At 43.8% G+C, this 23,109-nt stretch overlaps 1 protein-coding gene across 11 annotated transcripts in view; it reads left to right on the top strand.

The window, feature by feature from the left end:
• Positions 1–23,109, top strand: part of SLC44A5 (solute carrier family 44 member 5) — a 371,344-nt gene that overhangs the window by 224,779 nt on the left and 123,456 nt on the right. For 2 of the 11 annotated variants that reach the window (XM_072649876.1, XM_072649875.1), the window contains one exon: positions 5,350–5,453. The exons of the other annotated variants lie outside the window; for them this stretch is intronic. The gene's annotated coding sequence lies outside the window, so the exon portion shown is untranslated. The remainder of the gene's footprint in view (positions 1–5,349; positions 5,454–23,109) is intronic. 11 annotated transcript variants of the gene reach the window in all.

The following is a 23,109-nucleotide window of genomic DNA, read 5'->3' as shown; positions in this document are numbered from 1 at the left end:
TCATCCTATTGGCCTCGGCTTTCTCCTCTGTAAAGTGAGTCATTCTAGTGTCTTTGCCAAGAAAACTCCAAATGATGTATAGAAACCATATAAGATTGTGTGCTGTCTTGTGGAGGGAGAGGGAGAGAAAATTTAAGACTTATGGAAATGATCATAGAAAATTGAAAACAAATAAATTAATTAAAAAATTTTAAAAACTCTAAATCAGGTCATGAAGAGTCAGACATGACTGAACAGTAACATGTGCCAGGTATCACATTAGACACCGGGCTACAACAAGAAAAATGAAATGCTCCATTGTGGGGGGGGGGGGGGTGGAGGGAACCAATACTCAGGTAAATAAAATCTCTCCCTTCTCTAGTCTGTCCTGCATATCAAGGACCAAACCTACGTTCCATGTCTGACCACATCACTCCTCCCCCCACCCCAAGAGATATCTGTGGCTTCCAACAGCATGGCCTCTAATCCCTCAATGCAAGCCCCTTGAGCGAGAGGTCTGTTTCATTTCTGTCTTTGTGTCCTTGGCTTCTAGTGCTCTGCCTGGCACATGGTAGGTGCTTTTTTGATCTAGTGAATGAATTCACAGAAAGTAAGTACAATGAAACTTCAGGAGGAGGCCTTAACAACTGGAGGGTGTGTGTGTATGTGTCTCTGTGTTATTTGTGTGTATGTGTTATTTGTGTGTGTATGTGTGTATGCATGTGTGTGTGATGGGGATAGGGTCAGTATAGGCCTTGAGAGGTGGTATTTAAACTGAATCCTGAAGGAGGGAAGAGATTTGGCAAGGCAAACGTCAACGTAAGGCATTGCATGATGTCTAGTTTGGGCAAAGGCAGGGGGGTGGGAGATTAAACCCCATGTTATGAGAACAGTTAGAATGTAGAATGCATGAAGGGGTTAAAGGTCAAGCAGATCTGTTGTCTTGGCTTGGGTAATGGGAAGTTTCTGATGCTGTTGAGCAGGTGAGTCATCACACATGTGTTTCACTTACAGAGAATTAGGAATGTTCTTTATCCTGAGTTTGTGTTAGACATGATGCTTCACCTTAGAAGGCCATAGCTTGATTAACTATGATATGGCTTGGATTCAGTATCAATCAGTATGCCTTTATTAAGCACCTACTATGTGCCTGCCACTCTGTTGTGACAGGCCCTGTTCCCAAGGACTCTGTATTCCGTGTGGGATCAGCTTGTTGGAATGACAATAGAACCTGACTTTCCCAGGCTTCCCCTTACGTACAGAGAATATCCCATCTTGGGTGAAGGCTGCCATGGCCAAGCATGACTGAGCTCCAGCTCAGGCCACACTTTGACTTTGGGATTCAAGGGCAGTGAGAAAAAAGGGATTACTGAAGCATTTCACTGGCAACAGGTATGCAAATCATCCAGCAGAAGCTGCTGCTAATTCTACGTAAAATAATTCCACATGAAAGAAATACAGAGACTTGTTCCCTGCAAAGTTTCTACTTAGCCATTGCATTTTAGTCAGAAAGAAGGGCCTTTGTAGACATGAAAGGAACTGTTTAACCCAAGGAAATTGAGGTACCAGGGGGAGGAAGAAAAACCCTGAGGGAGGCCTTAGCTACCGCAGCCAAGCAAGTGGGGAGCTCGGACAGGGTCTGCATGTGCACGGATACAGACGTAAGTATGTCTAAGCATGTCTCTAGACACAGCCATGGATATAGCTGGGCATTTCTATGTATGTACACAGAGACACATATGCACATAATCACAGATGAACACACTTAGGCACGCATTGTTTGTGTCACAATCATAACTAATAATAGCTAATATTCACCGGCTGGTTTGATCCTCACACAGCTTAGGAGGCAGATGCCCTTGTTATCCTGATTTTACAGATAATGAAACAAAGGCTGAGAGGGATTAAGCGTCTTTGCTCCTAGGACTGAGACAGGATTCAAACGCAGGCCTCCTGTCTCCAAGTCCAACTTTATGTCTCTAATACAGATAGAAAACTCTCATGTCATTTTAATTCTTTTGAAAATGAGAAAGACTTAGACATCTTTGCTTTGTTTAGTTGGCAAAGTTTTTCTGAGAACTGGATTTTTACCCTGGAGGCAGGTGTCTGCCAGCCAGAGGCCCTTCATGTGCAGATCCCTTGGGCAGTCTGGTGAAGCTGTCTCAGAATAATGTTTATAAACATGTAAAATAAGATGCACAGGATTACAAAGAAAAGCAGCTATCTTTTTAAGAAGTTCATGGAGCCCAGATTTCATCCTTGACATCTCAACCAAAGAATTTCTTGAAGGAGAAGGGGGAAGGGGGAGGCCCAGGAATGAAAGAAGTTTTGAAATGCTGGAAGGGATCCTGGAAGCCCCCTCATTCTACAGATGAGGAAACTGAGTCCCAGAAAAGTTAGGTCACTTCCCCAGGGCCATACAACTACACAGATAGTAAGGATCTGAGGAGAGCTTTTAGCTTAGGTCCTGAAGCAAAGCCCAGGGTGCTATCCATGGTGCTACCCACTGACTTAAAGAAGGGGAAAGGGGGTGGTTTATAGTAATACCTCACCTTTCTATGTTGAATAGTAACTGGTACAGATTTTATATATACATATATGCATACATATATATACACACATATATGTATATATGTATATGTGTAGATGTGTGTATACACATGTATGCATGTATGCATGCATGTGTGTATGTATTTGGTGGGGAGAGCAGGGTGGGGTGGGGGGTTGTCTCTTATGATGCAAAAATAGAGACTTCTGCAAAGCAGGGCAAGACTCTGTCCATTCAGCCAACAATAAGGCTGATCTCACATGTCAATAGATAGTTATTTCTAATAATGTAAAAAAGTCCTCCCCACAGATTATCCTGCTTAATGGAGGGATGGAGGTCCATTTCACTGGTGTGTGTGTGTGCCCAGATGCATGGGATGATTGGGAGTACCATTTGTAATGAGATCTTAAGAAACATCCCCTGAGAATTTCCTTGATCAGCATATTTGCTTCCAGGCCCTGGGCCTGTTAAATTAATTTCCTAGCTTCGATGCAGGTGGAAATTGGCTTTCTTAAAAATTAAGTGTAATTTTTTTCACTCTGAAGCTCCCCCACATAGGAAATGAATTAAGCAGATTTAGGATGGGAGTAATTGAGAGCGTAAAAGGTGCCTGCCTGGCTTGCCTAGGATTGCAGTGGTGCGGGGGGAACCTCCCTCCACTAAAGCAGGACAGTCTCTTCCCTGTGACAGAGAACTCTGAGTTTGTGTCTCAGTCACACAGCCTGGGTGTGTCAGAGACAGAATTCAAACCGCCACCTCCTGGTTTTAGAGACCAAGCACTCAGTCCCCCCCAGGATGCTGCTTCTCCTGCACTGCATCTATAAATAGAATTCCTTCTCAGTCTTTGGAAGATGAAGGCTGGACCTCACATCCTGACCATTGTGTAAAGCACTAGAACCCATGTCAAATAAGGCTCCATAGCTGAGGCTTGAATCCAGCTGAGAAATGTCTTCCCTTTGGCCTCCCCCAGAGTCATTGAGGTTGTTACTCAAGCCATGCACAACAAACTAAATCTTCGGGTTGGCCAGGATCTCAAAGACCACCATGTCCCCTAAGCCCCTGCTGAACAGGAATGGCTACACAACACTACACAACACAACACAACAATCCATTGGCACCCTCTGCTCAAAGCTCTTTGGGGAGAGGGGAACTGACTTCCCTAATCCAACACTCTTTGGTTGTTCCAACAATAAGAAACCATTAGACTGTTTTTTCTTACTCCCAGAATGGGGATGAGGTCCAGTGTTCCTTTAAAAAGAAACATCCATCAATATTAGCAAACCAAAAGCACACACACTCACTTTTCCAAAGGCTGATGCTGCCCAGTGAAATTCCACATGGACACTATTGAGCGACCTCTCACTGAAAAGTCAACCTGACCAGACATCTCCAGGGATTTGCTGCTTTGATGGTCCCAGCTATGGTGTGGTCAGCAAAGTCCGAATGACAGGAGACAAGGAGCTGCTGCGGCAGGCCTAGAAATCCAGAAAGCCCCAGAGAGCCCACTGGATGCTGACTTTTCTGATGAGAGAAGGTTGGCTGACACTGACTCTTGCTGCAGTCTGTCTGGAGGTTTTGCTGGATAGAAGTCCTCATTCATTTGTCCAATAAGCATCTATTAAGTGCCTAATATGTTCCAGGCCTTGTGCTGGGGCTGGTGTTAAAAATAAACAGCCCTTCTGCCCTCAGGGAGTTTAGAGCCTATTGGGGGAGAACAGCATATACCAAGAAGCCCCAGGAAGCTGCAGATCTGTACAGGTGCTGAGGTCCCGCATGACCTCACTGGATGCTCCACACCACTACTGAGGTCCAGGCCTGGCTCATTCTCACGGAGCATGAAGCATGGTCCCAGCATGTTTGTGACCTCTGGTCTGCAACCATGTGGTTCATGCAGCCCTCCCCTTCCAGAGCCCTAAAGCTATTCCACTCATGGCCTCGTTGAGCTCAGAGCAGAAAGTAAGTAACTCACGGGATAGGGACTGAGAAGTCCTTCCTCATACCTTACCCCAGCTTTTCCTGGAAATGACTGCTCCAGGGTGAAACCAGCCTGTGCCTCCAGCCCCAGGACAGGAGGACTCATGGGTTAGAGAACCTCGATTGGACCCTGGGGTTTTCAGGTGGGCAGAGCAGAGTGGACCTTGTGGTTTGAGAGAAGTGATTTTAGGCTTTAAGGCAGCAGGGTCTTAGCCTGGGCACCAGGAAGCGATATCTTCATAGGGATTTTGATAAACAGTTCACAATAATGGGCTTTCTTTGTAATCCCATGGACTTTGTTTTATGCATTTAAAAGTGCTGTGGCCTAGGAAAGGCCAAGAATTCCTCTGCAGGTCTTCAAAAATAATACACAGAGTGTTTATGCTCTAGGGATAAAACAAAAATTTCAACTGTGACTTTCCTCAAAGGGCCTGCTTCCGGCCCCGCCCCAGTCCATCCCCACCCTCTCTTGCTTGTTTTCTTTTCAATCTGAGACTCCAACACCTTTATAGCATTTCCTCATTAGGGGCTCAGATGTCTATGACTAAGGAGGCAGAGAAGAGGGATCAGACATTGCAACTCAAGCACAAAATTCTGACTTGGCCCTTTGGGAAAAGTTCCAAAAGCAAACACAGGCGGAAGCCTGAAGCTGGCCCCAGCACCTTTTCCAAAAGTTCTGTTGGTCTCCACTCTTGGAAAGCTACTAATTTGCCATTGGGTGGAGGTGACGTTTCCATCTGCCAGCAAGAAAAAGTGGCTGAGCATTTGCTGCTGCTGCTAACTGACAACTGGTACCTCAGTGTGGGGGCATATCCCCAAGATGATGATGTTTTCCTGTCTGTTCCCAGAATTCTCTTCAGCTGAAAGATCTTTTGAGCATGTCTTCAGACATTCAGTCCCGTTGAGTTGGAGACAGGGTGGACTTCAGGAAAGGTTTGAGAGTCCTTAGGAGGTAATTCTAGACTCCAAATTAGTCCATAAGAATTAGATGTACCTTCTACTTACAACAGCAACCTCAATGACCCTGGGCTCTGGTGGAAAGGGGCAGGCGAAAGGAAGTGATCATTTCTTCATTTTATCTCTCCAAGATCTCAGGCTCCCCACACTGCTTCCGTAACAGCTAGCCTATACAACAGTTGGAACTCTGGGCTCAGTTGGGAAAATTTGAATTCATATCCTGCCTCGGACAATTACTAGCTTGTGACTCTCGACAAGTCACCTAACCTCTGTCTGCCTTAGTTTCTGTAAAATGGGGACAAGAAAATAATAGCACTTCCTTTCCAAGGCTGTTGTAAGGGTAAAACTGAGGTAATATTCGTAAAGCTATTTGTAAACCTTTAAGTGTCCTGGTGATACCAGGACTTTGATGCCCAAGCTCTCCTCCTCCTCTCCAGCTCTGGCTCTGGAAAGAGTAACCACAAATGAACACTGCTATTCCCAGAAAGGACTTGCTGATCAAGGGACTTCCTTTATTATTCTGGAACTCTGACTTCCCTGTCAAAAGCCACGTTCCCCTCCATGCGTTGTCTTCCCCTATTGGAATATAAGCTCCTTGGGGGCAGGCCCTGTCTTGCTGACTTGTATTTGTACAAATTTGTCCAGAGTACGGCATAGAATCAGCGTTTAATAAATGCTTATTTCTTCCTTCATTCATCAGCTATCCACCAAACATTAACCTTGGTTCTGGGGACACAAAAATGAAACCTTCCCTGACCTCAAGGAGCTTATTCTCTATCGGGAGAGAAAACATGAACACAGAAAATATGCAAAAGGAATAGAAGGCAATTGGGGGGACCCTCATTGCTGGGAGGGCAGAGAGGCAGGAAAGGCCCCATGCAGAAGGTGGCCCTGGAGCTGAGCTTGGAAGGAACCTGGGGATTCTGGGAGGCAGAAAGGGCAGGGAGGGCATTTCTGGCCCAGGGGAAAGTCAGGGAAAAGGTCAAGCCTGAAGATGAGAGGCATCTTCACAGATTCTGACATGCTCTCATTGTACAGCCTGAGAGACAGAGCCTGGAGTCCTCAAGATGGAGGAACCTGCAGGTCCCTGGGGAGTCCCAGGTAAAGCCATGCAAGTTCCCCAGCCACATAAGTTCTTACTCAATGCTAATTAGTGCTGGGTGACTGAAGGTTAGAATCGAACCCTAGCCCTAAACCTTATCCTAAATGTGTTCTTTCCTTGGCCTCCTCACTTATTAGAATCCTTATTGGACAACACCTGCAATTGAAGAGGCATGTCCAGGGCAGGAAGGAGGTAGGAAGAAAAGATCCTCCTTGAGAAGTTTGGTTCCAACTGTTCACAGTAGAGAGACCCAGACATTGTCTTAGTTGTCATTGTGCGAACAGATGGATGGTGTGTGTGTGTGTGTGTGTGTGTGTGTGTGTGTGTGTGTTGGTTCCAAGGCTATAGCAATGAATAACAAGTTCTGGAGGGTCCTATTCAGCCAGATGGATTCTGGGTGTGGGTATGGAGATGGATTGCTGATCATTTGAGGACCAGTCTAGCTAAGTTTGGGGGAGCTCAGAATCCAAAGACAGACCATTATAGGTTGACTAAAGCTACTCTGGAGAAGTTTCTGCTTAGACATGAAAAGGGTTCAATTCAATTTGGTCAGCATCTATTAAGCGACCACCATGTGATGTCCAGCAGTTAAGGAATAGTCAAATAAATTGTGGTCTCTTTGTGCAATGGAGCCTGAATGTGCTGTAAGAAGCAAGGGAAGAGAAGAGCTGTATGAACTGATGCAGAAGGAAGGCAGCAGAACCAGTGGAAGTGTTCAATATAACATCAATATTATAAAAATGAATAGTTTAGAAGAATTCTCTAAACTGGTGAAGAATGAAATGAACAAACCAGAAGAAAGAGTGCAGAAACAACAGCCCTATAAAGACGACCAGCTTGGGGAACCTTGAATGTGCCAGTTATTACGTCTTTAAATACTGAGGATACAAAGGCAAGAATGCCCTAGTTCTTGCCTTCAATTCACTCTACCAGGGAAAGCAGCATGTACATGTATGTGCATACAATGTGTATACAAAATAAACACATGACAATAGAGGGCATTCTTTCCCCGGGGGTGGGGGTCTGAAAACACTTCACACACATGAATTCTTAATCTAGGGTCCATGAGATCATGTGTGTGGTTTTTAAAAACATATTTTGATAACTATTTCAATACAATTGGTTTCCTGTATCATTTTACATATTAATTTTCTGCATTTGAAAACGTTCTTCTGAGAAGGGGCCAGCATCATCATGCTGGCTAAGTGGCCCATGTGACAGAAAAGGTCTTGGAAGACCCCCAAATGTAGAAGGTGGTGATTGAGCTGACGTTTTAAGGTAATACATAATAGAATCAACTGTTTAGAGCTGGAAGAGCCTTGGGATGCCTTTGAGTCCAATGAGTAGCTAATGCTGCTAAGGGACTTCCCAAGGTCCTATAGGCAGTAAGTATCAGAGACAAGGAGGGTGTGCAGTCCAGAAAGCACAGGGATAGGACACAGAGCTTGATGTGAGAAGACTAGCACGATGGCCAGCCTGGCTGGATTGTGTCATGTGAGAAGAGGGCATCACCCATTAAAAGGCTGGGGACAGATAGTCAAAACTTTCAACATTGGATGAATTCGAATCTGATCCTAGAGGAAAGAGGGAGCCCCTGGCTCATCAACTCAGGCCAGGCTCAGAATTAAGAAGCCTCTGACTCATCTGGGTTGTGTGTGCCTGGGCAAACCTCTCAGTGCCCCAGAGCACCTTGTAAGGCACGAAAACACCTCAGTGCAGAGACTCTATGCTGGCAGTTTTCATCACTGATGAAATGATGTTTGCTCCCCTTCCCCTACTTCCAGTGACAGGGAGCTCTGTGGTATTCCCTGGGATCAGAATTGGTGGAGGGAGGCCCATTCACCTACGAAATCAAGGCTTTTGAACTATTGATTTAAGGATGGTTTGTTAATAGCAAATGAATCTATAAGAGTTTCCCCCTGGCACACACACATCCCCCTATCTTGTGCTGATGATTCCATCTGGCACTGCATCTCCCCCAGGCTCTCCTCAGCCCCACATAGTTCTGACAGTTGTTTTCCTTTTCAAGGCCATGGATAGGCCTCCTTCCATCTTGAAGTATCCTTCCCCCGCTAGATTTTGCTTCTCCTTTGGGGTCTCAGGGCTGCCCCCGCAGGATCTGTGGCAAACACTGAGGCTGGTGCTGTCCAGGCTTGTATAACAGGCACCTAGTTTACCTGGGAAAGGCTGCTTAAGGCTAGTTCCTCCTTGCCCTGGACATGGAGTTATAGTGGACAAAAGGCAGAACTTTCTCGCTGTCTCATCTTGCTCTACCTGTCTGTCCTCCTTTCTAAGCCAAGCCTCCTTTCAGCCTCCATGTTTGTGTCCTGAGTTTTCATACTTGAGATGTATCTTCTCTCCAGTTGTCACTTTCCCCTCCTCCTGCCTCACCCTTCCTTTTGTTCCTAGCTGTCAGAAGCCAGACTACACAAAATCGAAATAACTTGTCACAAGCATGTTCAGTAATGAACAAGCAGCATCCAGAGATGTTCCCTGAGCCAATCTGATTTTTGTGTGGGGCCCAGGAATGTGGACCAATGCCTGCTGTAAATGACATGATAGAAATATGCTGGCCCTGGAGCATCTAGCTCTAAACCCCTAAAGAAAATACCATTTATCAAGTAGAAGGCCCTAAGAATGGAGGGCATACTGGGTCGGACAGCATAAAGCAGTGGCAGCTGTGAATGTGGGCCCCCAAGCAATGCATGGGTTTTGCGTTTTTGGTGTTTACAAACCGTTAAAGGGGAGTAACTGAGTCCAGATCTCACCTATTTTTGCCCAAGGGCTCCATACATGTCACCAAATTAGAGATAGGTGGAATTTCGGAATTGCCAAGAACAATTCTGCAAACCAGTCCTTTGGACAGTATTCTCAGGCCAGTGGTCATCCAGTCTTTGGGTGAAGACTGATGTTGAAGGGGAGCTCATTTTCTTTTTGGAGCAGCCCTCACGGTGGGAAAGGTTTTCCTTATCTCATGCCTAAACCTGCCTCTCTGTAACTTCAACCCCCCTACATTAAGCCCCATTTCTCCTGTTTCTACCCTCTGGGGTTATGGAGAAAGGGCCTGTTCTTTTTCCCTCGATCTTTTCCACGCTGACTTTTCTTCTCCAGATTAATCTTCCTTAATTCCTCTAATTAATTGATTTTCCTAGGACAAAATCTATGCTCCCCTCACTCTCCTGGCCATCCACTCATGCAGCCTCTTGAATTTGTTAATGTCCTTTCTAAAACGTGGTGCCTAGAAGTTATTCTTTTATATAATGGCTGGTCTGACCACGGCACAGCATGGCAGGATTGGCACTGTTTAAAAAAACAGCACAAAACATTCCCAGGAGTGTTCTACTAGAGACTTCCTGCCATATTTACATTGAACTACTAACAGCTAATCTTTGAGTACAGTCATCCAATCAGCTGTGAATCTATCTAACTGAATTATTTTATCTCGTCCACTTATCTTTCAATTGTCCTCACAAGATTAATACAAAATAATTGTTTATAAGTTTTGTTAAGATCTAAGTACACTACTACAATACTAGTTTAGTAATTCTGTCCAAGAAAAGAAATTAGGTTAGTCTGCCATGACCTGTTCTGCAAGCTACCATGTCTCTTGGGAATAACTGCTATCCTTTCTAGATGTTCATCAACTGTCTCTTTAATCATCATTTCTAGAGTTTTCCATAGACTCCCAGTCCAACTCAATGAGCTACATTTTACAGACACTATTCTCTTCTATTATCATTATTTATTTTTTATCATTTTGGCAATCAGAGCATTTGCCATTTTCCAGTCTTGTGAGACACCTCATTTTCTGTGACTCCTTTTTCATATATCACTGACAGTGGTTTCAGTAATCCCATCTGTGAAGGGGGGAGTAAAAGGAGATCAAGCTGGAAAGATAGGTGGGAGGTTTTTGAACACTAGGCTGAGACATATATTTTATTTCATATGTAATAGGGAGCTAATGAAGGTTTCTGAATAGGGAAATAAATTATTCAGATGTACGTGGTCAGATCCCTAGGCCTGACCCTCGTCCTTTCATTTATGCATCATTTATTTTATTGGCTTTCTAATTTATTTCTCTGCCAGGTTTCCTTTTCCAAGGCCTCCTAACAAGTCCTACATAATATTTCCAGGGTAATTTTACTTTATTTATTTTTTAATAATATTATATTCCTGCTTAGGAACCTACAATGACGACCTATTAAATCACATTTGAATCCTCAACTCTGGCAACTAAAACCCAGCATAATTTTGCCCTACCCACCAAATCTATACAACTCCTACTTTTCCAAAACTCTAACCCTTTATTTTATCCCTTCCTCCTCAAACCACCAGCCATAGATAGGACTCACATCTTTGCTTTCAGTGTTCTAATACAAATTCCCTGCTCAGCTCTCATCCTTCTTCATTAATTCAATCCATCTTCCTTAATGCCAAAGTGAGTTTTCTTAAGCATAGATCTAGCATATCACTCCTCTACTCAGAAAACTCCAAGAGCTCTCAACTGCTTCTAAGCCTTTTAAAGACCTTCCCAACCTGTCCCTACCCTATCCTTTCCACCTCATTATATAAGACTTCCCTTGTCACCCGATGTTCTCTTTATGCAAACTGTCCTTTTGCTCCTCACACATACACTCCTGTCTCTGTGCCTTTGAACTGACCTCCACAATACATGCAATGCACTCCCTCTTCATCATCTAAATTCCTTGTTTAAGACCCCACTCTGGTGGAAGGTGTTGTGTTCTGATCAGGCTTGGGTGGGGTGGTGGTGGTGATGGTAACAACATTCTTTGAATAGATAACCTAAAGCTGTGGGTGGTCTTCAGGTGAGAAGAGGTCACTCTCAGCCCTTTATTTTAATATAGCTCCCCTTCTATTGTGTTGTCCAATCAGAGTGAACTGCTGCCCCCTCAAGAACACCTAGTCTTTGAAGGGCATATGAACTGTGAGCTCCGCTGCCATGACTGTCTTTGGTCTAAGAGAGAGGCCAAATGACCGGCCTTTTATGAACAACCTTCTGACCTTCTTAATAAAATGATTAAATTGCCCAGAAACTGTCTCCTGAAGCTTTTTAATCCTTTCTGTCCCTAGGGCACATTAACACCTCCTCACCTGTCGTCTCATTAACTGGACTGGAGACAAACTGATTACTCAATGACCGGCCCCTCTCCTCCCCCCAACACACGCTCATATGTGTACCCATTGTTTCAACAGAATAGCAAGAAATAGCAAGGTAGCAAGACCCGTGGAAATCCACGCGCTGTGAGATGTATGACGAGGTCTTGTCTCTGCATGGGCAGCTCCCGCCGATCTATGAAACCACAGCAAGGAGCGGAGCAGGAAGGTCGGGCGTGACGCCTCACCCTCTGCATCGCTGAAGGTTGTGATCGCAGCCTAGGGAAGCGCCATCGCAGACCCTCCTCTCTGAGGTGGTCCTCGTGGGTGCTCGCACCTCGTCCCCACCCTCAGCCTCTCCGGCTCCCATCGGCTCTGCGGTCCTCGTGCCCCCAGCTCTGGGAGCGCCTCTCCAGCTCCTCGAGAGCAGGGAAACCGTTCCATTTCTTATTTGTATCCGGTGCTTAGCACAGTTCCTGGAACATAGTAGGGGTTTCATAAAGATTTGTTGAATAAGCGACCTCAGAAGTTATCTGTTCCAAAGCATCATATTATGGTTGAGAGAAGTGAGGCTCACAGAGGCTCAGATTTAGTCTCTGAAGGGACCTTCAAGGCCACCTAGTTCAAATTCCTTATTTTATAGACAAGGAAACTAAGGCACAAGGAAGTGAATTGACTTGCCTAAGGTCACATGTAATAAGTATCAGAGGAAGAATTTGAATCCAGTTCTCTAAATAAATTTATAGCTTTTCTACTCCTACACTGTGCTGTTGGGAAGGTATTCTAATATCATGGGGATGAGGTTCGCAGGGGGAAAGCTTTGGAAAATGGGGGTGGAGCTGAATGAACAACCCTCACAAGACATCAGACCAGTGCTGGTTGGAGGAGGAAGTCCTTGGATGCGCTAATAAGTCCCATTTCCATGGCTAGGGTTTTCCTTTGCTTTCTCACTCCCAGTCCCCCTGTCTCCCTTTGCTGGTAAGACAAATGGGGCCATTTCTTGGTAAGGATAAACTGAAGTACAACCTAATGACTCCTAGATTTACTATTCATATGCTTTTCTGGGTGTCTTATGTTGTAATGAAAGAGACTTGCAGCTCCATTTTGTGATAAATTTTATGTCAAAAGCTGAAAGCATGATCCAGCTTGAGACCAGGAAATTTTGTGTTTTAATGTGTGGCTCAGAATAACGCAACAGCAGACGCTATGCTTAACGTCTCTGGATTTAAATTGCAAACACCTTTCCATTGAGTAGGAATGTCAAGAATTACTTAACCATCTGAATATGAAGTATGTAATTACCTGGAGCTAAGATCTACCAACTGACTATTTTGTGGGAAGTGATATCGGTTTTGTAGCAGCCTTCGCCCAGGAATGAATCTACTTTTAGCTCCCTTGGATTTTGCAAAGGTTTCTACAGTATTCAGTCTTTCTATGTTCATTGTCTAAAATGTTTAATATTTAATAGTGGCAGTCACAGAGGAAAACAGGATTCCTTTGGCCCAATTCATTTCATCTGGCTGGTGTGATTAGTATGGAATTGACTAGAAAGGGGCAGATCAATGACAGCTGTCTCACAGCGATGACAGCACACTGTCACACAGCCACAGGACATGGCCCCCTTACCTCTGGAAGTTGCAAGTCAGGGGGGCATTTCAGTTCCCAAAGAGATGATGCATCATTCAGGACTCTTCTTGGCTTTCTGCCTTGCAGCTCATCTTCACAGTTTAATTGGATGCTTAACCATCTCCAATGAGTAGATATTTGGCAAATCTTTGACTCTATCCTAATGACCCCACACATTTTGGAACAGTCCTAGAATTATCGATTTGGAAGAGAATTCCACTTCTAGAGTAAATGGGGCTGTGGATCATAAGAGAAGCATATTGGCAAACCTTCATGGAGAAAAATGAGCAAGTCATGGAATGTTGGAACTTGTACGCCAAAGCCTTGTCGAAATTGGGCTCAGAAGTGAAATGACTGGGAGGTGGTCGCTGGGCTTGGGTCAGAAGCTGTTTAATGTAACAGACACACCCTAAGCTCCTAAGCTTGAGGCAGTGACTAAGGTGCTGGGGATACAGCTCTCCTTTGGCCTGAAATCGTTATCAAAATAAATACCAACACAACAGGACCGGGCAATGTTAACATGTGGTTTTCTAAGTCGATATATAGCCTGTTCAGTGACCTCCATTTCTATTTTACTTTGGCACCCCTGATGGACTAATAGTGAGAAGCCTAGGCTCTGGGCTTCCTCTCCCAATTCCCACTGATCCCTGGAGCCTGGCTGTGGCTCATCCCTTCTCAGGGTCCCAGGGAGTAGCCTTTGCGTAGGATTTCTAGAGCTCTAACTCTCAAGCCCCTCCATTCCCTCCAGTGTGCTTCTTGTCATGAGTGTTGGTTGATATCAATTAGTGAACCAGGCAATTCCATTTTAAACGAGCATTTACTCTGTTTTTGGTATCTCCTTAAAAGTTCAGCAGGACAAGTGGAGTCACGGGGGAACATGGAGAGCCTGGAGAATTTCAGAAGCCCATTTGCCTGGAGACCTCAAAATGCTGTCCTTTGGGGCTCCTGGACCTTTCTGTGGGCTTCTTTCCTCCAGACTCCTTTCCTCATCATGTTCAGTCTCTTTTAGGTTCCTGATGCAGATACTATAATACTTATTGCTATTCTGAGGACACTGATGAGAAAAATCTACTTCTCCTGTACCTCAGAGGTAGTCTTCCAGCCAAGACTAGGGTGAGGAAAGAGCCCAGGGCTCTCCTTCTTCTCCAGAAGATTCTCTAGGGCTAGGCTGTAAGGCTTCTATCTTAAGGTGCTAGGTACTAGAAACCCTGGTTTCTGAACTGGTCTGCTATTTTAAACAAGACCCACCAGGTTATGGCCAAGTCTCTTAGCCAGGAGTGGGGAGCCTGCAGCCTCAAGGTCACATGTGGCCCTCTAGGTCCTCAAGTGCAGCCTTTGACTGAATCCAAACTTCACAGAACAAATCCCCTTCAAGGCTACAGGTTCCCCACTCCTTTCTTAGCTAATACAAACTGACTTCCTCTTACACTAAGTTGAACTGCCTTTTGATGAATTGGGGTTTATACTCAGGTGATGTTCACATCTGGTTCATATTTCTGGTTGATTTATTCAATTATCCTTTTGAGGTTCACCAGGAAGTAACATGTTTTCACTTATTTTAAGCAGCAGACCACCTCAGTGACCTCCATCCTTACACAGATATATGTAAATTAATTTCAAAAGTAACAGAGTGTTTAAGAAGTCAAGAGGATGGTGGATCAGGAAATGTTTCAAAAAAAATGTTACCAGAGGTGAGCCTTGAGGAACTCAGGAGACTCTGTGGTGTGATTGCCTTCCAGATAGGAAGAGACCATTTATGTAAAGATATGGTGTTGGGAAAGCAGATATGGAACATGAGGACCAGCTAGGAAGTAAACTTTGTCTTCTGACTCTAGCAGTTGGAAAGACCATGAACAGATGTCTCTACCCAAATATTTTGAGTTTTTTTCCCTTGGCTGAAGAGTGCATTTATTTTATACATGTAAAGATAGAGGGAAGCGACATTTTCACATTCTCAGAAAACCATCTTGGACATATTTATATCAAAGGGCTGATTTTCAATGGGCAAGGGGCAGGAGGACCCTCACCCTCAATGAACTGGTTTACAAGTCTCAAATTCTCTTCTTAAATCTAGTGGAATTTTGCCACTTGTCCACCAAGGTTTAATGGCAGAGAAAGAACATGCATCTGGTACAGTAGAAAGGAGGCAGAAACTATTGCTGCTGATGATTTAATCTGAAATGTTTTTGGAAATAATGGGAACAGAAAGAACTGCCAGCTCAGACAAGCTGAGTGTGTGTGTTTGGCAGGGGTTGGACTCTTGGCTTGTTCCATGAGGCTGCCCATTGATTGGCAAAGTGTGTTCATTCATGACCGATCTCCTGGACTACTAAAAACAAAGGATTTAGTGCTGCCCCAAGGACTAGGGGATGATTGAAAGTTTTATGTCTTTGTAATCCCAGTGCCTACGTCTGGCATACAGTAGAGCTTCATGAATGATTATTCATTCCTAGTTTTTTCTTGTTCCCGTTTTAAGTTCAACACCCAGATTACTCTAATTTTCTCCTTCATAGAATGACACCAATAAATTAAGAACACAGTGATTTTGTTTGAGGGCTCCTGTCAAGTATGGAATGAGAGAGAGACAGAGACAAGAAAGAGAGAGAGGGTTGGAGAGAGAGAGAGAGAGAGAGAGAGGAGGAGGAGGAAGAGGAGGAGAGAAATTATTTATTAGACACATGTAGCAGGCATGGCACTAAGCTCTGGGGATACAAATAAAAACAATTGAGACAAACTCCGCCCTCCAGGAGCTTATGTTCTAATGGGGGAAGATAGCCCATTGAAGGGAGTGGGGAGGTGGCCTCATAGGACCATAGCAGGAAACTGTAGAAAGTGTCTGTGACTAGGAGGGCTATTCCCAGACAGGATAAGGCAAAAGTCTCACCTCTCTGAGCACCGGAGACACTGGGGCTGAGTCCAAATTTATGTTGATTTGGAGATGGTTGGAAAGAGATGCAGAAATGACTTTGTCCTTGTTGGATTATCCTGGTCCACAGTCAATGTCCAGGGACCTGTGATCACTTTGAGAAGAATCAAAGCACAGTGCTGCCCACTGAGCACATAGTACCATTCTTAAGGGAACAGCAAGGACTCCTTATGAATAGGTAGAGATGTGAAAGGGAAGAGCCTCTGATAAAGAGAAGTCACAAATTCAAATTAGTGCAAAAGTTTGATGAATGAAGGCTGAAAAGGCAAGTATCTCATGATATCATGTAGTTTTCAAGGAGAAATCATGAGTCTTTGCCTTAAAAACAATCATCACAGCTGGGAGTTAAAGCTCACAAAGAACTTTGCCCCCTTGCTCTCATATTAGCATTTACACTTCAGAACCTGGCAATCACTACAAAACACGACTTGAGTTATTATTTGGTTGATTTTCTAGACCTTAGAAAGTGTAGATAACATAGATTAAACTTAAAAGTGTCTCTTCTCCATATCCTGGTTGTGAAACATTTATCAAGGCTTCCCTTTGTTGCTCTTAAAACCCTTCTTGAGCTCTTCAAGAGGGCAATAGGAGGCTTGGAGAATGAAGTTCTCATCAATTTGGAGGCTGGTCACTCTGGAATAATAATAACTGGCATATAACACTTTAAGGATTACAATCTCCTGTCTGTGAGACAAGTCTTTTCTATTGTCTGCATTTTGTAGATGAAGAAGATGAGGCAAAAGGGCTTGTTCTTAGTGCCATGGCCAGGAAGTGACAGAAGTAGCATTGGGGAGTGGTTTTTGTGGACTCCCTGGTCTGATTCTCAGTCACACCACACTGACTTCCTCAAAATCAGAGACTCTGTGAGCTGCATGGGTAGTAGGGAAGAATCTTTTTAAAAGTTCACTATGAGGCATTCAGAGATGCTAACACCCCTTCCCCACACACACACTGACCTTCCCCACCTCTCATTTGCAAAACTAAGAAAAATATATAAAATTTTACTAACCTTTTGTGCTTACATCACTAATATTTTCTGCTTCATCTCTCCCTATCCTCCACCAGAAAGTCATCCCTTGTAATAATTTTTAAAAAGAGGAAGAAAGAATAAAATGTTGACCGAATTGACCTCCATAAATCAAGAAAAATCTGACACATGCAATATTCCACATTTAGCATTCCTCCTCCATGTCTGCAAAGAAATGACTGGAGAGGGTTAGGGTTTTGGGTGGGGCAATGTCGTCTTATGTCTCTTCTTTGGGGCTAACCTTGGTTGTTCCAATTCCATGTTATTCAGAAGTTTGGTTGGTCTTCCTCTTTATTTTCTACATTATATTGCAGTATGTACTATTTTCTGGTTCTGCTTAATTCTCGTACTTCTCCAGTTTGTAAGTTCTCACCGCAAATAACATCCTCCAACATTCATTTACCAGAACTTGTCTAGCCACTGTGCAGTGGAGGCGCATGTACTTTGTTTTTCATTCTTTGGTATCACAAAAAAGGGTGCTATAAGTATCCTGGTGTGTATGGGGCCTTTCTTTTCATCATTGACCACTTTGGCCAATGTGCCTAGTGGTAGAGTCTCTGAGTCAAACGTATGGATGTTTTTGTTGATGCTTTGCATAATTCCAAATTACTCTCCATAATGGCTGTATCAGTTCATAGCTTCACCAACAATGTACAGGTATGTCCTCCTTTCACAAACCCTCCAACATGAACTATTCCCATCTCTTGTTATCTTGCTGATAAAGTTTCTAAACAAGAACAACAGTATTCCTGGACACATTTTCCCTATCTTTGGTGACATTTATCTGTTTGTAAGTTGGTATTTGTATTTTTTTTAACTAAAGGCAGTCAAAGAAGAACACTATCAAAGATACTTAATTATCCTTTCCTGTGACACATGCCTAACAGAATGGCATCTAATATTAAATATTTAAAATATGTAATGGCATGAAGGGAAATCCAGAGGTATCATGTGTTGATTGAATTTATAGTTACAATACCCTTTAGATTTTGGAAGTTGTATTTCCAGGACTAAGGAATGGGAGAGAGGTAAAGTTTCACTTTATTCATCCACACCATCAAGTATTTATTAAGCTCCTACCATATGAAATGCATTATTCTGAGTGCTGGAGAAATGCTAGGGTAATTGAGATATTATCCCAGCCTGGATGGAGCCAACATTATACTAAGTTATAATAGCTATAGAATGAGAATGTGTAATATGTAACACACACACATGCACACAATAGGTAGGCCCTGCAGCATCTGATTAGTAGAGTCTCCTAGTGCTGATCAGTCATGCATGCTCAAGAGGACAGGGGAGCATTCTAAAGGTATGTCCAGGGCAAAGCTCTCGATGACCTGGTGACACACACTCCTCACCTTTCAGACCTTTCCAGGAGTTGTCTGTGCCTATGACCACAGGCAGCTTGCAGCAGTCTGGCATATCAGCCTTCCCTGGGAACACAAGCTGCAAAGGGAACAGAACCCCAGAAAAAATGGGGAAGCCACCTGGAAGGAAGCAACAGACATAAGGCAAAGACACCTGTGCCTTGGCAGGAAAGTCATGGCCAACCTGGCCAGCTGACTAAAAAGCAGATACACCACCTGGCTGACAAAGGTCTGTAGAGTCAAAGCTATAGTTTTTCCAGTAGCAATGTATGACTGAGAATTGGACTATAAGGAACTAAGTGCTGCAGAATTGATGCTTTCCAATTGTGGTTCTGAAAACGGTTTTTGAGAGTCCCTGGGAAAGCATCAAAATGGTCTATACTTAAAGAAATCAATTCAGGCTCTTCACTGGAAGGTCAAATACTGAAACTGAAGCTTAAATACTTTAGCCACATACTGAGAAGATGGGACCCATTGAGGGGAAAGCCCTGATGTCAGAAAAGATTGAAGGCAAAAGGAAAAGGGGATGGCAGAGGATGAGATGGAGAGATAGTGTCATGGAAACAGTGAACATGAACTTGGACAGACTTGGCAAGATGTGGAGTCTTCCAGTCACATCTGATTCTTTGTGACCCCGTGACAACTCACCAACCAAACAATTCTCTGCTCCAGAGAAGTCTTCCTTGCTCATAATTACTCCTTCCTTCCCAAGGAATGGTTTTGCATCAATAGAACTAGCTGGCCAACCCAACCCAAATCCCACAGGTTTTCTAAATCTCCCTACTTATATCTCCTGCCTGAAGGGATTCTCTAATAGATTAATGCAGGGCAGCTGCTAGGAGCTCCTGCCAGGCAGCTCTTCTGGCTATTTTAGTTAATAAGACAAGGAAGGAAGGAAAGCAGGCACATTTCTAACTAGAGAGAACCCAGAAGCTTAAAGGAGGAGGCCAGGTTTGAATTGGAACAGGAGGGTTGGGGAAATGTGAGTGGGGAGAAAGAAAAGAGGGGCACCGAAAGAACAGGTAACAAAAATCATGGACTTTGGAAAGCAGTGAAGACCTCCAATGAAGAATTCATTGGTCTTATAGGGAGAGGAGAGCTCTTAGAGCATGACCTATGCCCTCTTCTGCCTGGATGAAACACTGTTGTAGTTAGCAGAACACTGGAACTGAAGTCAAGGAGACCTGGGTTCAAATTCTGCCTCAGATTGGGTTTTGTGACTTTGGGTAAGCCATTCAGCCTCTCTGGGTCCCAGTAAGGGAAAGGAGCTAGACCTGCAAGATCTGTTACAGCTGTAAGTCCACACCTCTCTGATCTAGGACCTTCTGATGCTAGGAAATCCAAATAGAATCAGGAGAGAGAGGGCAATACACCTGAGAGTAGAGGGAGGGGACTCATTGAGACTCAGTTTCCTTATCTGTAAAATGGGAAGAGTAATGACATCTACCTCCCATGGTGCTTATGAAGACCCAATGGCGCTCTGCAAATTTTACATTATCGTATAAATGTAAGTTACTATTTTTGTCCTGCTCTCATTGTTTATATTTTTACATCCTGGAGATGCTGCTCGGAGGCCCAGTGGACAGAGCGCTAGACCTGTAGTCAGGAAGATCTGAGTTAAAAACTAACCTCAGACATTTACTGGCTCTGTGATGCTGGGCAAGTCATGTAAATGCTTTGTGCCTCAGTTTCCTCACCTGTAAAATAGGGATAATATGGAACCTGCCTCCCAGGGTTGTTGTAAAGATTAAATGAGATATATATTGAGTAAAGAGCATTGGAAACCTTTGAGATCTCTATTAAGGCAGTTTAGGTAGGCAGATAAAATAACGCATATTCTGTAAGCTTCAGTGAAAGCATCCTTGGGATAATTCCAGTAGTAGATGGAGCAGCATCCACTCCCATGATTCTGTTTTCTTTTTCTAGGTCTATATATTTTGAAAACTTTTCACTTTGACTAGCTTAGGGATCAGAACTGGTTGGCATGGTGACATCTGTTAAAATGTTCTGAAACTTTTGTCAGCCAGTGTTTTGTCTGGTTAATTGTGGGCAATGATTTTTACTATGTGATGATGGCCAATGTCTCATACGATGGATGTATTGAATTCTCAAGTGTATTTCAAGGCTGTCGATGTAGTTGGTGTAGGTGTCATCTCTTAATTTTTGAAATACAGGCAGTTTCTGATGTATTTTTCTGGCCAGGAAGCCACGTTTTCCTAGGTATTTGGTAAGCACTAAACTTTTGAAGATGGTTGTGATGTGTTGTGTGTTTTCCATTCTCTTGCCTCATCTTCATTGATCCCTAAGTCTGGATTCCCTTCAGACAGACCCATATCCATTGCTCTGTATGAATCTGGATGCCTGGTTAGCACTTCTTTATTAATATATGTTGAGGGCTCACTTCAGGTGTGTGTTGGCCCCAGAGCACCCTAGGGGGAGGAGCTGTTGAGTCCTTCCCTGGTTTCCAGTTGTATCATTGACTTCACCTGGAGGTAAATGCTGTGTCATGTTACATTTGACAAATTCATTGAAAGGCACCAATTCTCAGTTTTTACTGTGGTTCAATGGACATTGGCCCCTTCTCTCCAGAAGCATTTCACTAAGTTTTAAACCTGTTTATTTTTTTAATGGATTAAACCTATTAATTATTATACTGTCCAAAGACAATCCTCTTTCTCAGTTTTGATGAAAAGTATTAATCTTACACAGGAGGCAGATGGGGGCACCATAGTTCACATAGCACTGGTCCTAGAGTCTGGAAGATCTGAGTTCAGATCCAACCTCAGATACTTACTAGCTCTGTGATCCTTGGCAAGTCACTTAACCCTGTTTGCATCAGATTCCTCACCTGTAAATTGAGCTGGAGAAGGAAATGACAAACCACTCTAGCATCTTTGCCAAGAAGACCCCATGGACAGTATGGTCCAGGGGGTCACAAAGAGTCACACATGAATGAACAACAAAAAATTAATTTTTTCATTGCTCCATGAGGGTGATGAGCCCTTTGTTTCATTAGGATGATGCAGGGTTGTTATTTATTTTGTAAGAATGCTTTCCAAATGAGTTACAGGCCATTGTCCAGTTCTTGAAATATATATTGAGACTGGTAGTGTGCAGATGTTAATCATTTTAAATGTGTTCTTCCCATCCAGCTTTGCTTCCAAGATGCTAGAAAGTCTTTTAACTTCCTACTTTTGCTGTGCATAGCTTTATGCTGATTGTGAGTTGCTGGGGAGAAAGCAGGGCATTTGTAAATGTTGTCTTTAATTGCTGGTTTCATGCCCTGGTTCCCGAGGAGCCCACTTTGGGGCAGTTTTAATCATGAGGAAGGTGTCCTGACATTGTCTAAACTGGCCACTCCATAGCCTTTGCCCATTGGTCCTAATTCTGCCTTTTGAGGCAAAACCAAGCCAATCAGATCCATATCCCGAAGGACAAACCTTCAGCAGCTCCTGCAGCCACTGGCAGAGTGCCTTTGCTTGACCTGTACATCTCATGCTCTCAAGTCTCTTTGATGGTTCCACTTGTCCTCTTTGGGAGACTCACCAGTTTATCTCTCTTTTATAGACTGTGATGCCAAGAAATGAATGTAATACTCAAGTGGAGTCTGAGCAGGGAAAACAGGAAGAATTTCTTCTTATTCCTGGAAATGTGCTTCTCATGATGCAGCTGAAGATTGCATTAGAGTTTTTTGGCTGATATTTCAAAGTCTCTTAAAAGAACTTTACCTGAATCAACCAGTCATCTTTTTTTTTTTTTTTTTTAGATACCTACTGTGTGCCAGGGACTGTGCTGAGTGCGTCCTTAAGAAGTGCATATTCTAATCTCACACTGCACCTCCCTCCCCCTCCCCACAGCTGACAGAATTGGTGTAAGCCAGAAAACCAATGAAAACCAGCTGAGGTTACTTATGTGTTCAAACCAAATATTTCACAATGAATCTTTAAAGATTCCTAGAGAGAATCGTTAGCATTTAATAAATCACCCAAGGAATGAAGCATTCATTTTCCCACTGAGTAGATTTTGGTGGTGAGAATTCCAGAGGTAATCGGTGAGTTCATGACTTCCCCCAGCTGCCCACGAAATCACAGAGCAGTGACATTTCCAGGGTCGAGGCTGTGAATGATGCTGCCAGATGAATCTGGCCAAGGACTCTGTAATGGCGGCTGAGCAGCCAAATGGAATCACTGGCTATTGATGGTCACTATACAGGCTCGTTAGGAGTAAACTGATGTTCTGTCAGAGCGATGGCATTGCAGGCTTCTGTGCTGGCCTTCAGAGTCAGGATGAAGAACCTTGGTGGTGAGCATTAGGATTCTGACTGGACCTTCACCTACAGGAAGCAAGGACTCAGGGCATCGGGCCACGGCTGAATGAAGCTGGAAAGTTGCCCACCTGAGAAGGCATCTGAAGGCCAGTCATGGACTGTAGCCTCCAGCACAGCATCCAGAAGCAGGCTTGGAGCAAAGGAAGCCACCTTGGTGT

Source organism: Notamacropus eugenii, chromosome 2, assembly GCF_028372415.1.
Source record: "Notamacropus eugenii isolate mMacEug1 chromosome 2, mMacEug1.pri_v2, whole genome shotgun sequence".
NCBI classification, from domain to species: Eukaryota; Metazoa; Chordata; class Mammalia; order Diprotodontia; family Macropodidae; genus Notamacropus; species Notamacropus eugenii.
Note: the sequence above shows the minus strand (reverse complement) of the source record. Positions and strands in the feature narration are given on the sequence as shown.